This window comes from Symphalangus syndactylus, chromosome 8 (genome assembly GCF_028878055.3).
Source record: "Symphalangus syndactylus isolate Jambi chromosome 8, NHGRI_mSymSyn1-v2.1_pri, whole genome shotgun sequence".
Taxonomy (NCBI): domain Eukaryota; kingdom Metazoa; phylum Chordata; class Mammalia; order Primates; family Hylobatidae; genus Symphalangus; species Symphalangus syndactylus.
Genome location: NC_072430.2, coordinates 106,981,789 through 106,991,512, shown reverse-complemented (window position 1 = coordinate 106,991,512; position 9,724 = coordinate 106,981,789). Strand labels below are relative to the sequence as shown.

Below are 9,724 nucleotides of genomic sequence, written 5' to 3'. Positions count from 1 at the left end.
ATTCATACTCAAAACATATTTTAATTTTCTTTCCATCACTGTTGCCACCTTTTGAGACCAACCCACCATCGTCATTCTCCAAAACTAAAAATACTCCAACAGGTCACCTAGCTTCTATCTTTTGGCAGATTTCAATCAATTCTCTACACAGTGGCGGCCGGGCGCGGTGGCTCACGCTTGTAATCCCAGCACTTTGGGAGGCCAAGGCGGGCGGATCATGAGGTCAGGAGATCGAGACCACGGTGAAACCCCGTCTCTACTAAGAATACAAAAAAAAAAAAATTAGCCGGGCGTGGTGGCGGGCGCCTGTAGTCCCAGTTACTCGGAGAGGCTGAGGCAGGAGAATGGCGTGAACCCGGGAGGCGGAGCTTGCAGTGAGCCGAGATCACGCCACTGCACTCCAGCCTGAGCAACAGAGCGAGACTCCATCTCAAAAAAAAAAAAAAATTCTCTACACAGTGGCCAGACTAATCTTTTGGAAACAAATTTATGTCACTTTACTACTTAAAACTTGAATGGATTTTTTTTCCTGCACTTTGAATAAAAGTAAAAGTCTGTAAGGCTGGTCAGGCATCTGCCTATCTTCCAACCTCAACTCACGTCTCTCTCCCTCTTGCTCATCAAGCACCAAAGACATGAACCATCCTTTACCACCCAGCCTAGCAGAGTCTCCTATAATTCTTCCTGTTACTCTCTGCTTTGGGATCTAGTTTGTTTCCTTCTATAGCTCTTTGAATATTATAAATTCTTGTTTACTTATTCTCTGTTGATTGCTCCCACTAAACAGGAAGCTCCATGAGAGCAAGACTTCATCTGTTGGGTGCCAGGCAGTGTTCTGCCTAACATGGCAATACCAGCACCTAACATTGCCTGGCACATAGTAGGCAGTGGTGTACCAAAGATGAAGCAATGGGAGTAGAAAGCCATTGGTGCAGGCAACAAGAAGATGCCTTTAAAAACAAGAATAAAAACCGGTCAGGCACGGTGGCTCATACCTGTAATCCCAGAACTTTGGGAGGCCCAGGCAGGAGGATCACCTGAGGTCAGGGGTTCAAGACCAGCCTGGCTAACATGGCAAAACCCTGTCTCTACTAAAAATACAAACAAAAATTAGCCAGGCGTGGTGGCGCACACCTGTAATCCCAGCTACTCAGGAGGCTGAGGCAGGAGAATCTCTTTTTTTTTTTTTGAGACAGAGTCTCACTCTGTCGCCCAGGCTGGAGTACAATGGCTCTATCTCGGCTCACTGCAACCTCCACCTCCTGAGTTCAAGCGCTTCTCCTTCCTCAGCATCTTGAGTAGCTGGGATTACAGGCACGTGCCACCATGCCTGGCTAATTTTTGTATTTAGTAGAGACGGGGTTTCACCATGTTGGTCAGACTGGTCTCAAACTCCTGACCTCGTGATCCGCCCACCTCAGCCTCCCAAAGTGCTGGGATTACAGGTGTGAGCCACCACGCCCAGCCAGGAGAATCTCTTGAACCTGGGAGGAGGATTTGCAGTGAGCCGAGATTGCACCACTACACTCTAGCGTGGGAGACAGAGCAAAACTCTGTCTCAAAAACAAAACAAAACAAAAAACAATAATAAAAACCTAGAAATTGGTCCGCTTTTTATTACCACCATGAGATTTTAGTTCATGGTGGTAATAAATGTCAGGGATACAATATTCCTCTCTCCAAATTTGTTTTGTTGTTCTGAATTCTATGATTGTTGCTATTACTGAGTTTTATTAATGTAAGCTTCAAATTAATACATTTATATTATTTATGTCTCAATAAACATTATTTTACATAAAAGTTAATTAAGAGAATTTCCAGTTATACAGTAGGCTCCTGACACATGCCGATTCAGCTGCAATATTCATGTCAGGAGTGCATTTGTAACAGCTTAGAATTGTTCTAGCTCACTTTGGGAGCAGTTTGTATTTCAGATCCCTGTGGAACTACATATTCTTGAATTTAAACAGGAGGTTCAAAATACATGATAGCACGTGGTGGTAGAAATTCAAAAACAGAATGATTTCTATTCCATCACAATATGATCAAAGTTTCATTTCTGTTTAAATTTTTTTATTTTAATTAAAAAAAATTTTTTGGTAGAGATGAAAGTTTCATCTTGTTGTACAGTCTGGTCTTGAATTCCTGGCCTCAAGTGATCCTCCCACCCCAGCCTCCCAAAGTGCTGTGATTACAGGCATGAGCTGCCACACTGGACCTGTGTTTAAATTTTGAAACAGTGAAATAGACAGCAAACTGCAAGAAGTAACATTTTGTCTGGTTAGTGCATATTTTAGTTCATACATTAAATATACCACCACATTTAAGTAATATATTAAAATTGAATTTTTTTCTTTTAAAATGTTTTTATTTATTTAATACACTGCAGTATCACTGTTCATAACTGCAACACACTAATATATAGGCATATTTTTTCTATTTTTTTAAAAAGTTAATATAATTTAAAAGTCTCAACTTCTTTCCTAAAAAAGGATTTTTAGTGATATTTATTTTATTTATTATTGTCATGATTAAATATATAAGATTTAATAAAATAAAAATTTCACTCGTTTATTTTTTTTTCTGTTTACACTGATTTTTATTAAACAAATAAGGCTGGTAGTGGAACATATTTTTATTTAATGCATAAACGTAGAAGTCTCTTTATCAGAGAAACTGTATATATTGATGAATACGGTTGATGGTCACATCTATGGGTTAATTCTTTAAAAATCAGAATCAATAATTAGGATAGATTTGATGCTCTCTTTATTACATTGTGAACTGTCTTGTGTAGTCATTCTATTGTTGGAATGACAGCTTGTACAAATTTCAAGAAAATAAGAAGATACATATGAACTCCAAGTTCTCCCCCTCCATCTGCAACAGTCTCAACTATTTTCTTCATCACCTCAGCATGCCCGCATGGGTGAACTGAACACATGGGAGGTGGTGGTAGATGAGAGGGATTTTCAATGGTCACTGTTTTCTTCACATGATCTTCACTGATGTCTTCATACATGTGCTCAACTGTTAAAGGCTGCAGTTGCTCATCATAGCCAAACAACCATAATCGTGGAGTCTGGTAATATTTATCATAAGTGATGTAAAGGTCGTAAATTCTGGTTTGCAAAATAGCATCTTCATCGCCAGCATCAGTTTTGGCTTTACAAGCTTCTACTATTTTCCTTGTATCTAGGGTAGCCTCATCTGCTTCCAACAATCCACTCTCTTCATATTCTTCCATATCTGCAGCTTCTCCTTCATCTTCCTTTTCTTCCTCTTCACATAGTGCTGAGCAATCTTTTTTTTTTTTTTTTTTTTTTTTTGAGACGGAGTCTTGCTCTGTCACCCAGGCTGGAGTGCAGTGGCGCGATCTCGGCTCACTGCAAGCTCCGCCTCCTGGGTTCACGCCATTCTCCTGCCTCAGCCTCTCCAAGTAGCTGGGACTACAGGCGCCCGCCACCACGCCCGGCTAATTTTTTGTATTTTTTTAGTAGAGACGGGGTTTCACCGTGGTCTCGATCTCCTGACCTCGTGATCCGCCCGCCTCGGCCTCCCAAAGTGCTGGGATTACAAGCGTGAGCCACCGCGCCCGGCCAGTGCTGAGCAATCTTGAAGTTTTACACTGTCCTTGTTTTCCAGTGTGATCTCCTTAACTGCTTCCGTTATTCCTGTAATGCTTGTGTTATGATGTGTATCTACCCATCCGCCATCACCATCCTCTTCTTCAATGATAGCTTCCAATTCATCTGAATATTCCATCTGTTTGCACGGCTTATAGCACAGCACATTTTTGGTTACCAAAAATTGTTTGCCTGGGGGTAGGTATCCCTTCACTTTCAATTCTTCCCCTGTAGCCCATTGCCATGTTGGACAGTGGTGGACTATGTGATTTCCAGCTGCCACAAACTCTTCTGGGGTGATTACACCTGTTTCCTTAAACTGATTCCTTGAGGACCGGGGTCAGGTACTCAGCCACTTCCAGTGACTTTCCCTTCACCTTGTTAATCACATTCTGCATCCTGGGGTCCCGTGATGGGATGGAAAGGGCAGCCGGGTCAGGGGCCGGGGAGAGAGAAAATGTCCCCGCTGCCGCCGACTCACATCAGCACCTGGCCGGCGGCACTCGTTCACTCATGTTTCTTTTCTGGCCGTTAACAGTATTCGTTTCATTTCTTTTTTTTTTTGGCAGAGTCTCACTCTTGCCCAGGCTGCAGTGGCACAATCTCGGCTCACAGCAACTTCCGCCTCCTGGGCTCAAGCGATTCTCCTGTCTCAGCCTCCCAAGTAGGTGGGGTTACAGGTGCCCACCACAACGTCCTGCTATCATTTCATTATTCTCTTTTTTTTTTTTTTTTTTTTTTTTTCCGGGAGACGGAGTCTTGCTCTGCCGCCCAGGCTGGAGTGCAAGTGGCGTGATCTCAGCTGACTGCAACCTCCGCCTCCCAGGTTCAAGCAATTCTCCTGCCTCAGCCTTCCAAGTAGCTGGGACTACAGGCACATGCCGCCACACTTGTCTAATTTTTTTGTATTTTAGTAGAGACGGGGTTCACCATGTTGCCCAGGCTGTCTCAAATTTCTGAGCTCAGGCAATCCGCCCGCCTCCGCCTCCCAAAGTGTTGGGATTACAGGCGTGAGCCACCGTGCCCGGCCAAAAATAAATTGTATAAAGGAGGAGACTAATGTATACATTAGTCAATTTTATTATTATCATTATTTTGAGATGGGGTCTCGCTCTGTCACCCAGGCTGAAGTGCAGGGGAAAGACCTCGGCTCACTCACTGCAACCGCTGCCTTCCAGAATCAAGCAATTCTCTTGCCTCAGCATCCAGAGTAGCTGGGACTACCGGCACGTGCTACCACACCTGGCTTTCTTTTTTTTCGAGACGGAGTCTCACTCTGTCGCCCGGGCTGGAGTGCAGTGGGACGATCTCTGCTCACTGCAAACTCCGCCTCCTGGGTTCAAGCGATTCGGCTGCCTCAGCCTCCCAAGTAACTGGGATTACAGGGATGTGCCACTATATGATGCTAATTTTTGTATTTTTAGTAGAGACGGTTTCACCGTGTTGGCCAGGCTGGTCTGGAAGTCCTGACCTCAGGTGATCCGCCCACCTCAGCCTCCCAAAGTGTTGGGATTACAAGCTTGAGCCACCGCGCCCAGCCTACTTTTTCCTTTTTTAAATTGAGCAGTTAATTTCCTTTCTATTTACCCACTATCTGTTTGGGGAGGAGTTTACTTAGTCTAGAGGAGAGAGAAATGAAACCCTTTAATTTTGCTTTTGGGTGGAGACTTATTAAGGAAGGTGCAGGAAAGAGCAGTGTAGAATTACAGGACACAAGGACATATTGTTACTTCCTATAAAATTGGCAGCTTTTATATTGCTTTAATTTGCACTGTTTTCTTTTTTTTTCTTTTTTTTTTCTTTTTATTTTTTTATTATACTTTAGGGTTTTAGGGTACATGTGCACAATGTGCAGGTTTGTTACATATGTATCCATGTGCCATGTTGATTTCCTGCACCCATTAACTCGTCATTCAGCATTAGGTATATCTCCTAATGCTGTCCCTCCCCCCTCCCCCCACCCCACAACAGTCCCCGGAGTGTGATGTTCCCCTTCCTGTGTCCATGAGTTCTCATTGTTCAATTCCCACCTATGAGTGAGAACATGCGGTGTTTGGTTTTTTGTCCTTGCGATAGTTTACTGAGAATGATGTTTTCCAGTTTCATCCATGTCCCTACAAAGGACACGAACTCATCATTTTTTATGGCTGCATAGTATTCCATGGTGTATATGTGCCACATTTTCTTAATCCAGTCTATCGTTGTTGGACATTTGGGTTGGTTCCAACTCTTTGCTATTGTGAATAGTGCCGCAATAAACATACGTGTGCATGTGTCTTTATAGCAGCATGATTTATAGTCCTTTGGGTATATACCCAGTAATAGGATGGCTGGGTCAAATGTTATTTCTAGTTCGAGATCCCTGAGGAATCGCCACACTGACTTCCACAATGGTTGAACTAGTTTACAGTCCCACCAACAGTGTAAAAGTGTTCCTATTTCTCCACATCCTCTCCAGCACCTGTTGTTTCCTGATTTTTTAATGATGGCCATTCTAACTGGTGTGAGATGGTATCTCACTGTGGTTTTGATTTGCATTTCTCTGATGGCCAGTGATGATGAGCATTTCTTCATGTGTTTTTTGGCTGCATAAATGTCTTCTTTTGAGAAGTGTCTGTTCATATCCTCTGCCCACTTTTTGATGGGGTTGTTTGTTTTTTTCTTATAAATTTGTTTGAGTTCATTGTAGATTCTGGATATTAGCCCTTTGTCAGATGAGTAGGTTGCAAAAATTTTCTCCCATTCTGTAGGTTGCCTGTTCATTCTGATGATAGTTTCTTTTGCTGTGCAGAAGCTCTTTAGTTTAATGAGATCCCATTTGTCGATTGGCTTTTGTTGCCATTGCTTTTGGTGTTTTAGACATGAAGTCCTTGCCCACGCCTATGTCCTGAATGGTATTGCCTAGGTTTTCTTGTAGGATTTTAATGGTTTTAGGTCTAACATATAAGTCTTTAATCCATCTTCAATTAATTTTTGTATAAGGTGTAAGGAAGGGATCCAGTTGCAGCTTTCTACATATGGCTAGCCAGTTTTCCCAGCACCATTTATTAAATAGGGAATCCTTTCCCCATTTCTTGTTTTTGTCAGGTTTGTCAAAGATCAGATAGTTGTAGATATCTGGCATTATTTCTGAGGGCTCTGTTCTGTTCCATTGGTCTGTATCTCTGTTTTGGTACCAGTACCATGCTGTTTTGGTTACTGTAGCTTTGTAGTATAGTTTAAAGTCAGGTAGCGTGATGCCTCCAGCTTTGTTCTTTTGGCTTAGGATTGACTTGGCGATGCGGGCTCTTTTTTGGTTCCATATGAACTTTAAAGTAGTTTTTTCCAATTCTGTGAAGAAAGTCATAGGTAGCTTGATGGGGATGGCATTGAATCTATAAATTACCTTGGGCAGTATGGCCATTTTCATGATATTGATTCTTCCAACCCATGAGCGTGGAATGTTCTTCCATTTGTTTGTATCCTCTTTTATTTCATTGAGCAGTGGTTTGTAGTTCTCCTTGAAGAGGTCCTTCACATCCCTTGTAAGTTGGATTCCTAGGTATTTTATTCTCTTTGAAGCAATTGTGAATGGGAGTTCACTCATGATTTGGCTCTCTGTTTGTGATTGGTGTACAAGAATGCTTGTGATTTTTGTACATTAATTTTGTATCCTGAGACTTTGCTGAAGTTGCTAATCAGCTTAAGGAGATTTTGGGCTGAGACAATGGGGTTTTCTAGATATACAATCATGTCATCTGCAAACAGGGACAATTTGACTTCCTCTTTTCCTAATTGAATACCCTTTATTTCCTTCTCCTGCCTGATTGCTCTGGCCAGAATTTCCAGCACTATGTTGAATAGGAGCGGTGAGAGAGGGCATCCCTGTCTTGTGCCAGTTTTCAGAGGGAATGCTTCCAGTTTTTGCCCATTCAGTATGATATTGGCTGTGGGTTTGTCGTAGATAGCTCTTATTATTTTGAGATACGTCCCATCAATACCTAATTTATTGAGAGTTTTTAGCATGAAGGGTTGTTGAATTTTGTCAAAGGCCTTTTCTGCATCTATTGAGATAATCATGTGGTTTTTGTCTTTGGTTCTGTTTATATGCTGGATTACATTTATTGATTTGCGTATGTTGAACCAGCCCTGCATCCCAGGGATGAAGCCCACTTGATCATGGTGGATAAGCTTTTTGATGTGCTGCTGGATTCGGTTTGCCAGTATTTTATTGAGGATTTTTGCATCAATGTTCATCAAGGATATTGGTCTGAAATTCTCTTTTTTGGTTATGTCTCTGCCAGGTTTTGGTATCAGGACGATGCTGGCTTCATAAAATGTGTTAGGGAGGATTCCCTCTTTTTCTATCAATTGGAATAGTTTCAGAAGGAATGGTACCAGTTCCTCCTTGTACCTCTGGTAGAATTCAGCTGTGAATCCGTCAGGTCCTGGACTCTTTTTGGTTGGTAAGCTATTGATTATTGCCACAATTTCAGAACCTGTTATTGGTCTATTCAGAGATACAACTTCTTCCTGGTTTAGTCTTGGGAGGGTGTATTTGTCCAGGAATTTATCCATTTCTTCTAGATTTTCTAGTTTATTTGCATAGAGGTGTTTGTAGTATTCTCTGATGGTAGATTGTATTTCTGTGGGATCGGTGGTGATATCCCCTTTTTCGTTTTTTATTGCATCTATTTGATTCTTCTCTCTTTTCTTCTTTATTAGTCTTGCTAGCGGTCCATCAATTTTGTTGATCTTTTCAAAAAACCAGCTCCTGGATTCATTAATTTTTTGAAGGGTTTTTTGTGTCTCTATTTCCTTCAGTTCTGCTCTGATTTTAGTTATTTCTAGCCTTCTGCTAGCTTTTGAATGTGTTTGCTCTTGCTTTTCTAGTTCTTTTAATTGTGATGTTAGGGTGTCAATTTTGGATCTTTCCTGCTTTCTCTTGTGGGCATTTAGTGCTATAAATTTCCCTCTACACACTGCTTTGAATGTGTCCCAGAGATTCTGGTATGTTGTGTCTTTGTTCTCGTTGGCTTCAAAGAACATCTTTATTTCTGCCTTCATTTCATTATGTACCCAATAGTCATTCAGGAGCAGGTTGTTCAGTTTCCATGTAGTTGAGCGGTTTTGAGTGAGTTTCTTAATCCTGAGTTCTAGTTTGATTGCACTGTGGTCTGAGAGACAGTTTGTTATAATTTCTGTTCTTTTACATTTGCTGAGGAGAGCTTTACTTCCAACTATGCGGTCAATTTTGGAATAGGTGTGGTGTGGTGCTGAAAAAAATGTATATTCTGTTGATTTGGGGTGGAGAGTTCTGTAGATGTCTATTAGGTCCACTTTATGTAGAGCTGAGTTCAATTCCTGGATATCCTTGTTAACTTTCTGTCTCGTTGATCTGTCTAATGCTGACAGTGGGGTGTTAAAATCTCCCATTATTATTGTGTGGGAGTTTAAGTCCCTTTGTAGGTCACTGAGGACTTGCTTTATGAATCTGGGTGCTCCTGTGTTGGGTGCATATATATTTAGGATAGTTAGCTCTTCTTGTTGAATTGATCCCTTTACCATTATGTAATGGCCTTCTTTGTCTCTTTTGATCTTTGTTGGTTTAAAGTCTATTTTATCAGAGACTAGGATTGCAACCCCTGCCTTTTTTTGTTTTCCAGTTGCTTGATAGATCTTCCTCCATCCCTTTATTTTGAGTCTATGTGTGTCTCTGCACGTGAGATGGGCTTCCTGAATACAGCACACTGATGGATCCTGACTCCTTATCCAGTTTGCCAGTCTGTGTCTTTTGATTGGAGCATTTAGCCCATTTACATTTAACGTGAATATTGTTATGTGTGAATCTGATCCTGTCATTATGATGTTAGTTGGTTATTTTGCTCGTTAGTTGCTATAGTTTCTTCCTAGCCTCGATGGTCTTTACAATTTGGCATGTTTTTGCAGGGGCTGGTACCGGTTGTTCCTTTCCATGTTTAGTGCTTCCTTCAGGAGCTCTTTTAGGGCAGGCCTGGTGGTGACAAAATCACTCAGCGTTTGCTTGTCTGTAAAGTATTTTATTTCTCCTTCACTTATGAAGCTTAGTTTGGCGGGATAGGAAATTCTGGGTTGAAAAT

At 41.6% G+C, this 9,724-nt stretch overlaps 1 pseudogene; it reads right to left on the bottom strand.

Moving 5' to 3' along the window:
* Positions 1-2,619: 2,619 nt before the first annotated feature.
* On the bottom strand, positions 2,620-4,335 carry LOC129488288 (ubiquitin-like-conjugating enzyme ATG3; annotated as a pseudogene).
* Between the last annotated feature and the right edge of the window lie 5,389 nt (positions 4,336-9,724).